The sequence below is a fragment of the Octopus bimaculoides genome, chromosome 9, assembly GCF_001194135.2.
Source record: "Octopus bimaculoides isolate UCB-OBI-ISO-001 chromosome 9, ASM119413v2, whole genome shotgun sequence".
Taxonomy (NCBI): domain Eukaryota; kingdom Metazoa; phylum Mollusca; class Cephalopoda; order Octopoda; family Octopodidae; genus Octopus; species Octopus bimaculoides.
Genome location: NC_068989.1, coordinates 10,343,140 through 10,353,685, shown reverse-complemented (window position 1 = coordinate 10,353,685; position 10,546 = coordinate 10,343,140). Strand labels below are relative to the sequence as shown.

Here is a 10,546-nt window from a genome sequence, read left to right as displayed (position 1 = left end):
TATATATATATATATATGTATGTTTGTGGATGTGTGTGTGTATATATATATATATATATATATGTGTGTGCGCGCGTAGTATATATATATATATATATATATATATATATATGTAGGTATGTGTATATATGCATGTGTGTGTATATGTATGTGTAAATATCTTGGAAAGACTGCAGTCATTCCGGCACGCCATTGTTGCACCTTCGTGGGATAGTTTTGTTATTGGTTTAGGTTATAAATAATATTTCGAAATAGTGTATAATTTTTTCATAGATATTTTTTTTCATTTTCATTTCTTCCCCACCTCCTTTTCTCTATAAATTTCGACTATATTTTAAACGGTTATTGCTATATTTTAAAGGAACGGGTTGTAATTAACATTTTGCAAGTGCCCGTGTTGACAAATGCTCGTTTATACACACGCACACACGTATATAGATAGATAGATAGATAGATATTAGCTTGTGTATTCTAGACGATTATATATTTGTAATGTATTTAGCCCCCATCTCTTGTTCTGATCTTGTCTGTCTTCTCATTTTTTTTTTTATCATTCTCATTCGTTTGACGGTGACATGATTATAGCAACCGACTCATGTATCCCCAAATGTTTCTGCCGATCTGTGTCTACACATATACGTGTGTATATATATATATGTATATATATAGTAAATAATTCAGCACCACCCTCTCTCCCTCTCTAATATGGCGTGAGGCACTGAGCCCATCTGATATATTCTCTCTCTGAGTTCTTCCTCTCTCAAACCGTATTTTTTTTGTATATAGATATATAGCTTATAAATGTTTATGTATGTGTCTGGAAATTTTTCTCATACTATTTTTGTCTATAATTTTACACACACACACATCTATATAATATATATATATATATATATAATGTTAATATTTCCCCGTATACGCCTTTAAAATCTAGACATATTTAATAATAAATAACCATCTGATTTAATTATCACCAAATATATATATATATATATATATATATAACCAATTATATATATGTGTGTAGTGTTAGGTGTGATGTACATATGTATATATATATATCACTTTGGTTCTGCACCTATATAGCACGCACTACACACACATACACACACATAGTAGGGGTATAATTGTGTATTTCGTGAGGAATTCTTAATAATCTGTAGATGCTGTGTTTCCTGTAGAATTATATTAGCAGCAGCAATAATACCTTCATCAAATATTTATTTTGGTAAACTTGGCTTTTCTTAACACCAGTACTTGATTATTCTTACGTATTTATTTTAAAACTGGTTAATCAGCTGTTGTGTTTAGTTTAAGTAGTCTTTAGATTTTAATTAGTTATTTAATTATGGAAGTTTATTGCTAAAATGTTAAAAAAAATTTTGTGAAGAATTAAGGTATGTTAAGAAAGTCATTCCACAGACAGGAAGTGGTACATCAGCTACTTCCTGTTGGATGAGAATGGTAAGAATCTCAAAATAAGAACATGGAATTATTCCTGCCAACAGTTTCAGGATATTATTTATCATTAGGAGCTTGTTAAAATTAATTTTTTTAAAATTAATTTACTGTTATAATGAAACTAACGAAACCTCAACCGTTTTATTAGCTGACTTCCTGTCTCCTGTAACTGCTTCCCTCTACACTTCTCATTTTTTTTTCTTCACAATTCCCTCAACCTGATTCTTTCTTCTTTCATTCGACTTCATATTGTCATCACTGGTTTCCTTTCTTCTACATCTATTTACTACTATGCTAACGGTTTTCTAATTTTTTGGCATAAATATTACGAACGTCTGTTTCGCATCTAATAATTGCAGGAAATAGCCTGCATCCTTCAGTAAAATGACAATTCCTTAATTTTCTACAGTCGTCATATAATTTAAATATATTCAGTCGAAGTTGCTCACGACACAAATGACGACCATAATCTTTTCTACATATTTTTCTGGTGTGATTTTTCATCTCTTTTCACCTACTTTTACTAATTCCAAGTTTTACAAGATTTTTTAACTAGAAGGCTACTTCAGTTTGTTTTTTTTTTACTTCATCTTACGCAGTATGTTTTATTTCGTGTAGAATAACAGTTGAATTATAATCATAACTAAATTTCTAGATTAAAATTATAGAGTAGAAAGTCAACCTCAGTTTCCTCTGAACTGTCAGCTAATTTGGGGATAAAGTTTTTTCAGGTATACTCTATATGATCTTTAGAGTGTACAGGGGTGATGTTTTCTCCATAAAGCTCATCATCATCATCTAACGTCTATGTTCAACGCTGGCATAATAGCAAATACTAGAAATAATATTGGTTGCACTACTGATAAGGTACTGCTCAAACAATAGGATTGTTGCTATGGCTATTCAAAGACAGAGGGCATATGTATAGAGCATGTAATTATGTACAGCACAGAATCTTCAAAATGTGAAGGTATTGGATATCATCAGTGTCGCCATCATCATCATTATCATACGTTCACATTTCTACGTTTGCATGAGTCAGACAAAATTTGTCGAGGCAGATTTTCTATGGCTGGATGCCCTTCCTGTTGTCAACCCTTACCTGTTTCTAAGCAAGGTAATATTTCCCTATGGTCAGACATGCTTCTTATGGAAGACTGGAAACAAGCATTACTTGAATGACGATGATATTCGTTTACAACCGTCTCGTAATGTTTAGACAAAGGTACACACACACACATGTGGATATATGAATGATAGGCTTCTTTCATTTTCTGTCTACCAAATTTGCTCAAAAAGTTTTGGTTGGCCCTGGGGTTATTGCAGAAAACACTTGCCCAAGCTACCATGCAGTAGGACTGAACCCAAGATCATTTGGTTGAGAAGCAACTTCTTAACCACACAGTCACACCTGCACCTCTCTTGATAACATTATCTATAGAATACATAAGGTGGTGAACTAGCAGAATCTTTAGCACACTGCATGAAATGCTTAGCAGTATTTTATCTGCCACTACATTCTGAGTTCAAATTCTGCCAGAATACCGTTACTCTTTTATTCGTTTCAGTCATTTGACTGCGGCCATGCTGGAGCACTGCCTTTAGTCGAACAAATTGACTTCAGGACTTGTTTTTTGTAAGCATAGTACTTATTCTGTTAGTGCCTTTTACTGAACTGCTAAGTTACGGGGGACATAAACACACAAGCATCCGTTGTCAAGCAATGCTGGGAATCAAAACACAGACAGACACAACACACACACATATATATATGACAGGCTTCTTTCAGTTTCCATCTACCAAATCCACTCACAAGGCTTTGGTCGACCCGAGGCTATAGCAGAAGACACTTGCTCAGGGTGCCACGGAGTGAGACTGAACCTGGAACCATGTGGTTTGTAAGCAAGCTACTTACCACACAGTCACTCCTGCGCCTATACCCATTGTTTATTCTAAACTACTAAGATGCTCCTCATTTTGTAAAGTTCCATTAATTAGTTCTATCTCATTGCAGATCCATGATCAATCTCCACCTCAGTTCACTATACATTTCTATCACTATCCATTGCAGGATTCTCTTTGTGGTCACTAGACTGCATAGAATTAGGAGCTGAATCATACCTCTCTTTACAGAATGGACATATTGGATAATATAGTTGTAGATATTGGTACAGGTGTGGCTGTGTGGTTAAGAAGCTTGCGTTTTGCAACGATGTGGTTTTGGGTTCAGTCCTACTGCGTGGTGCCTTGGGCAAGTGTCATTTACTATAGCTTTCACAATACCTTGTGAGTGAATTTGGTCGACAGAAACTGTGTGGATGTCTGTTGTAATATATATATATATATATATATATATATATATAAAAATAAACGGTAGAGCAAGTTTCCACATCAAAGTGGCAGGTGAATGTTACTACTAGTTTAACCCCAGGCAGATTCTCTGCCAGCTAGTTTTCAATGCGGAGAATCTGCCTGGGGTTAAACTAGTAGTAACATTCACCTGCCACTTTGATGTGACAACTTGCTCTACTGTTCAGTATACATTACTACTCTATCTCTTCTTGAGATTTTATAACTGTAGATATATATATATATATATAGAATATGAGTGGTTTAGTTCACTTGTGATCTAAATGAATAGGTACGCTGGGTAAGTGCTATAGTTGGTCGACCATTAGGTTCCAAGATCACAGCCTAGGCTGGATCTAGGGATCTGTGTTAGGATTCTGTTATAGCATGTCTATATTATATTAGAGGAAAAATCAAAACCAAGGCAGAATGAGTATCTCAAGTCATTTAGAATAATCTAATTAGGGTAAGGTGAATTTGAAGTCTTACAACTGTTTCTGGGGTAACCCAAGTGGTTGGTTAGCATATCTGTGTACTGGGTATTCTGTCATCAGAGACAGGGTATGAATATTTTAGACGGGGAAAATTTACAGTTTACAAGGAATAAAATTCACAGATTATAAGGAATAAAATAGAAGAATAAACAGTAAAAAGCAGTTAGAAGAATATAGGCAGGAGAATAATGTTCTCGTCTCTACTGGCTGTGTGGTAAGAAGTCTGCTTCTCAACAATAAGGTTTTGAGTTCAGTCCCATTGCATGGCCACTTGGGAAAGTATCTTCAACTATAGCCCTGGGTCAACCAATACCTTGTGAGTGGATTTGGCAGACAGAAACTGAAAGAAGCCTATTGTATGTGTGTGTGTTTTACTTTCTCCTTGCCTTAACATCACATGATAGCTGAGAGTGAGTATCACCGTCTTGCAAGTGCTGTCCATTTTCAATTTCTCATGGAAGCATGTCTGGTCATGGGAAATACTGGTTTCCAATTTTGGTACAAGGCCGGCAATTTCATGGAAGGGAGTAAGTTGATAGCATCAACCCCAATGCTTATTGTGTCAACCCTTAAAGGATGAAAGGCAAAGTTGAGCTTAGCAGAATTTGAACTCTGAATAGTTGTAAAGACAGACAAAATAATGGTAATAATAATAATAATCCTTTCTGCTATAGGCACAAGGCCTGAAATTTTGGATAAAGGAACCAGTTGATAACGTTGCTCCCCAGTGCATAACTGGTACTTATTTCATCAACCCTGAAAGGATGAAAGGCAACATTGACCTCAGCAGAATTTGAACTCAGAATGTAAAGGCAGACAAAATGCTGCTAAGAATTTTACCCTTGGAAACAATTGAGGATTAGCGACAAGAAGGTTATCTAGCTGTAGAAAATTTGCCTCAACAGATCCATGTAAGCGTGGAAAAGTGGACATTAAAACAATGATTCTAGAATCTAATTCTAGCATGCGTCTTTTCTAAAAAAAGATGGTGTAGCCTACCTTTTATAATTAACCACTTAGCCTTTTCTTATGTAATTCCTTGATTGACATTATATTAAGTTCATACTAAGTTGCTTGCAGATCCAAGTGAAGGCTATTTTTAGCTAGACTGACTGAGCTAATAATGTGTCTTGCCAGCATACCAATTGTAGTAATGTTTGAATTCATTGACCATAAAGTCATTAGAGGTTACTATCGTGGGTCCACAGTCACCAATGGAGTGAAATTACTTGTATTCCAGATTTATAACAGCTTCTAAGGTTGTTGCTTGATATTTTGCCAATATGTTTTCTTATATTTTTAGACAAGTCACATTGTACAATTTATCTTAATGGAAAATATGAACCTGCTTGTTGGGGAAGTAAATTTGTGGCAAAGTAACATTCTATTCAAACTTGGAAATCTTTCGTCATTACATTATCAAATCCATTGATTGGTACCATATAGCTGTTAGCTCTAGCAAATTACATGTGGTATATGTACAATTCAGCAGATGCAGGTATGGCTGTGTGGTAAGAAGTTTGCTTCTCAACCACATGGTTCCAGGTTCAGTCCCACTGTGTGGCATCTTGAACAGATGTTTTCTTCTCTAGCCCCTGGGTAACCAAAGGTTTGTGAGTGGATTTGGTAGATGAAAACTGAAGGAAGCACATTATATATGTGTGTATTTGTGTGTCTCCTTGCTTTGACATTGCGTGATAGTTGTAAATGATTGTCACTATCGCTTCTTGGCCTTTTGGGTGAGATCAAAGTGTAGTATCTGTTCTTATCAGCTTAATTTGTGATATGGTCCCTATTTGGGACCATCGATATTAAACTGATTTTTAGAACAAGGCGAAGAGTTAGGGGCTTGCTCCGCCTTTGCCACGGGTTGGCCTGGTATAGCAGTACTTCCATGATTCAGCCCATCACTTTAGTAATAGGTGCAGGAGTGGCTGTGTGGTAAGAAGCTTGCTTACCAACCACATGGTTCCATGTTCAGTCCCACTGCGTGGCACCTTGGGAAAGTGTCTTCTACTATAACCTCGGGCCGACCAAAGCCTTGTTAGTGGATTTGGTAGACGGAAACTGAAAGAAGCCCGTCGTATATATGTATATATATGTGTATGTATGTATGTGTGTCTGTGTTTGTCCCCCCCCCCCAATCGCTTGACAACCAATGCTGGTGTGTTTATGTTCCCGTAACTTAGCAATTCGGCAAAAGAGACTGATAGAATAAGTACTAGGCTTACAAAGAATAAATCCTGGGGTCGTTTTGCTCGACTAAAGGTGGTGCTCCAGCATGGCCGTAGTCAAATGACTGAAACAAGTAAAAGAGTATAAGTCAAGCAGTGACATTCCTTTGTAATATTCTGCGAGAATTTGGATTTTGGGCATTTGGGAACAAGTGAGGGTTGTTGACAGGAAGGGCATCTGGCTGTATAAAACCAACCTCAATAAACTTCATCCCACTCATGCAACATGGAAAAGTGGATGTAAAAACGATGATGTTTAGTAGTAGTTCTAAGGTCAAGTTACTCGAGTACTGGTTAACGAGTAATAAGTTCAGACCGTGTGTTCTAGTCATGCGGTGGTGTTCTTGGACAAGAGTTATAAGCAACAATAACTGCTCTAAAATCAAGACCATTGACTGCCCAGGTGATTGTCTAGAAGTTGTAGATCGGTTTTGACATTTAAGTGGTATAATAAATTCTGGAACTGGGTCTAACGAAGGTATAGTACCTTGGGTAAGAAAGAAGTGGAAGAAATCGAGGAAACTTTTAGAAAATGGCTCTATGTACAGAGGTTAAATTGTATGAAATATGTATACAGAGTATGATGTTGCATTGTATCATTGCGTGGTTGAGCTTGCTTGGATATTTTTAAGCTGCACATGACATCCATCTTAGTCTTGATTTAGTTGAGGTAGGTCCTCAGGGAGGGATCAAGTTTTTCTGGTGAGTGGACGTACATATGTTGTGTTCAGATGACTTGCTTGAGTATGGCCACACTTTGGCATCTGTAGCAGTAGGTATTTAAACATGGAAAATATGTGTGAAAGGTCTGGTTCGAATAAGCTGGGTGTTGTGTATTGGTTGTTTGATGTTAATTGACCTCTAAGGTTGAGTGTAAATGAGACAAAGTGGATAGACTTCAAATGTACTGGCTGATATGTGCTGGTGAGTGAACTGTGTTGTTATGGATATTCTGAATATGGAATGATGAGATGATGGCTGGGTGCATCATTTTGGGTGCTGACTGGACATTCAACCTATTTTGGCACTGGAGACACACATACACACATTGCTGTACAGAAATATGCATATACAGATAGAGTGATGTAGGAAAAGAAGGTGAGAGAGACATTACACATACATAGAAAACCTGGGATGAGGTGGTGAAGCACGACTTTCAAACATTAGGCCTCACCGAGGCAATGACTTGTGACCGAGATCTTTGGAAATATGCAGTGCGTGAGAAGACCCGGCAAGCCAAGTGAGACCTCCGAGGCTTCTGCCAGGGGTGTAGCCAGCCCACTTATGTGTACCTTTCCTTCATTGGACACTAAACTCTGTTTGTGAAGACTTTTTGAGGCAAGTGAAATCGAAATCGAACCAAATTCGACAACTGGCACCCATGCCAACCTCTCCTTCATTGGACACTAAACTTGGCTTGCGAAGACCTATTGGGGCAAGTGAAATCGAAATCGTGATGGCACCTGTACCAGTGGAGCGCTAAGAGTACCATCCTAACGTGATCATTGCCAGAGCAGCTGTCTGGCTTCTGTGCCAGTGACATGTAAATAGCACCATTTGAGCGTGATCGTTACCAGCATCACCTTACTGGCACTTGTGCTGGTGGCATGTGAAAAAACATTCGAGCGAGGTTGTTGCCAGTGCCGCTGGACTGGCTCCTGTGCAGGTGGCACATAAAAAACACCATTTTGAACGTGGCCGTTGCCAGTACCGCCTGACTGGCCTTCGTGCCGGTGGCACGTAAAAGCACCCACTATACTCTTGGAGTGGTTGGCGTTAGGAAGGGCATCCAGCTGTAGAAACTCTGCCAGATCAGATTGGGGCCTGGTGCAGCCATCTGGTTCACCAGTCCTCAGTCACATCGTCCAACCCATGCTAGCATGGAAGGCGGACGTTAAACGATGATGATGATAGAAAAATAACTAAATGTTAGAGAGAAAGTTACATTACTGTAAGTGATGTCAAATAAGTCAGTATCATATCAGTGATGCCAAATAGGTAGCGCCAAAATGGCTCTGACAAAACTGTTTCATTCCCATCCAAACAGATGTTTGTGGTGGGTGGAAAATGTCATGAGATGATAGTAGTGTATAAACACACACACACACATATATACATACATACACATATCCATACATACATATATATATATATACATACACACACATATCCACACACACACATATATATATATATATATATACACATACACACACATATCCACACACATATATATATATACACACACACACACACACACACACACACACACACACACACACACACACACACACACACACACACACACACACACACATATATAAGAGAGAGAGAGAAAGTGAATGCAGACCAAAGAATTCTTTGGGGTGAAAATGTTACAGTGAGATCTAAGAACTCTGTTTTGTTTAAATAAGATAATGCAAGACCAAAACGGAAATGTGTCATGCTGCAAACTATTCTCATGGACTTCACCTTGATGAAACAAATGAGAATGGTAGGATGCTGTATGCGTATGTAACGATTATTTTGGAATTCTCTACATTGTATAATGGTTTCGGTGTTGTTTTAAAGAAGGCTCCATCTATCTCTTGTCTCTTTGAACAGTAGTTTCCTGTCAAATCTCTCTATCAAGGCATGTACCAAAGGGCTTTCTCTCTACCCACCTTATGTCAACTTTGTGTTGCCTGGGTTTGGTTTTGTCACTCACACACTTTCTCCTATCCTCAATGACTTATTTGTTGTCACGTCCAGCAATACCCACTCCTATGTAAATGATACAATCCTTCATTCCTCTTTAAAATTCCACACCTCAACCTCCTCTTCAATGCTAAATCTACATTGCGTTTGGGAACAGACACTTCAAGAACATCCTCCCATGGGATCATACTAACCTCATCTCCTTCAGCAGTAAAAGGACACTATCACTTCACATGTGAAGAAGATGTATCCTACCCTCTAAATATGAGCAACACAAAACTAAATGCTAGTCCTCACCACTGTGAAGATCTGTGGCTTAGTGGTTAGGGCTTTCAGCTCGCAATTGTAAGGCTATGAGTTCGGTACCTGGTAGTGTGTTGTTTCCTTGAGCAAGATACTTTATTGCACATTGCTCCAGTCCACTCAGCTGGCATAAATGAGTAGTACCTGTATTTCAAAGGGTCAGCTGTGTCACACTGAATCTCCTTGAGAACTACCTTAAAAGTATGCATGTTTGTGGAGTACTCAGCCACTTGGATGTTAATTTCATGAGCAGGCTGTCGTGTTGATCGAATCAACTGAAGCTCTTGTCATCATAACCGACAGAGTGCCAGCCCTCACCTCATCACTGTGGATTTCTCCTGGGAAATGTACCATTATTTACAATCGACAGATGGGTGTCCTCATCTTGTTTGTTGTTACCACAGCGTTTCGGCTGATGTATTCTCCAGCGTTCATCAGGTATTCTATTGTACTAACCTTATTTATTGGGTTGTCCGGAAAGTTTGTGTCGATTTTTAAAGGAAAGAAAAAGGTCAATAAATACTTGCCATTACATTTTTAATCAACCAAATATGAACCATTTTGTTGCACAATGCGTCTTCATCTTTCTTTTAACTTGAAAATACTTTCTTCCCAGAATTGAGGTGGTTTCAAGTTGAAAGGTAAGCTATTATAAATCGGCACAAACTTTCGGACAACCCAATACATTCATTTTGAATGGGATTCTTATATGACTGGACTTTTGTCTTATAACATTTTCAACAGGATGTTAAGATTTAAAATGATGATTTCACCTATCAGAGGGTTGAAGAAACATATGTAAATTGGTTACAGAATTTAAAAGAATGGGTGCAACTACAGTTACAACTACTGTATAGATATAATCTGATGCCGTAATTTTTATGAGACTTTTTGACTCGGACCTTTTCTAGAAGGTCTGAGTCGAACCCCGAGACGGTCTGAGTCGAACCCCGAGACGGTCTGAGTCGAACCCCGAGACGGTCTGAGTCGAACCCCGAGACGGTCTGA

General features: G+C 38.1%; 1 protein-coding gene and 1 non-coding gene across 6 annotated transcripts in view; both read left to right on the top strand.

Annotated features, from left to right (window-relative positions):
• Positions 1-10,546, top strand: part of LOC106871661 (mitogen-activated protein kinase kinase kinase kinase 4-like) — a 277,960-nt gene that overhangs the window by 11,533 nt on the left and 255,881 nt on the right. The window lies entirely within an intron of this gene.
• Positions 6,024-6,217, top strand: LOC128248784 (U2 spliceosomal RNA). Its single transcript, XR_008264951.1, has one exon. It is a non-coding gene; the product is annotated as a U2 spliceosomal RNA (small nuclear RNA).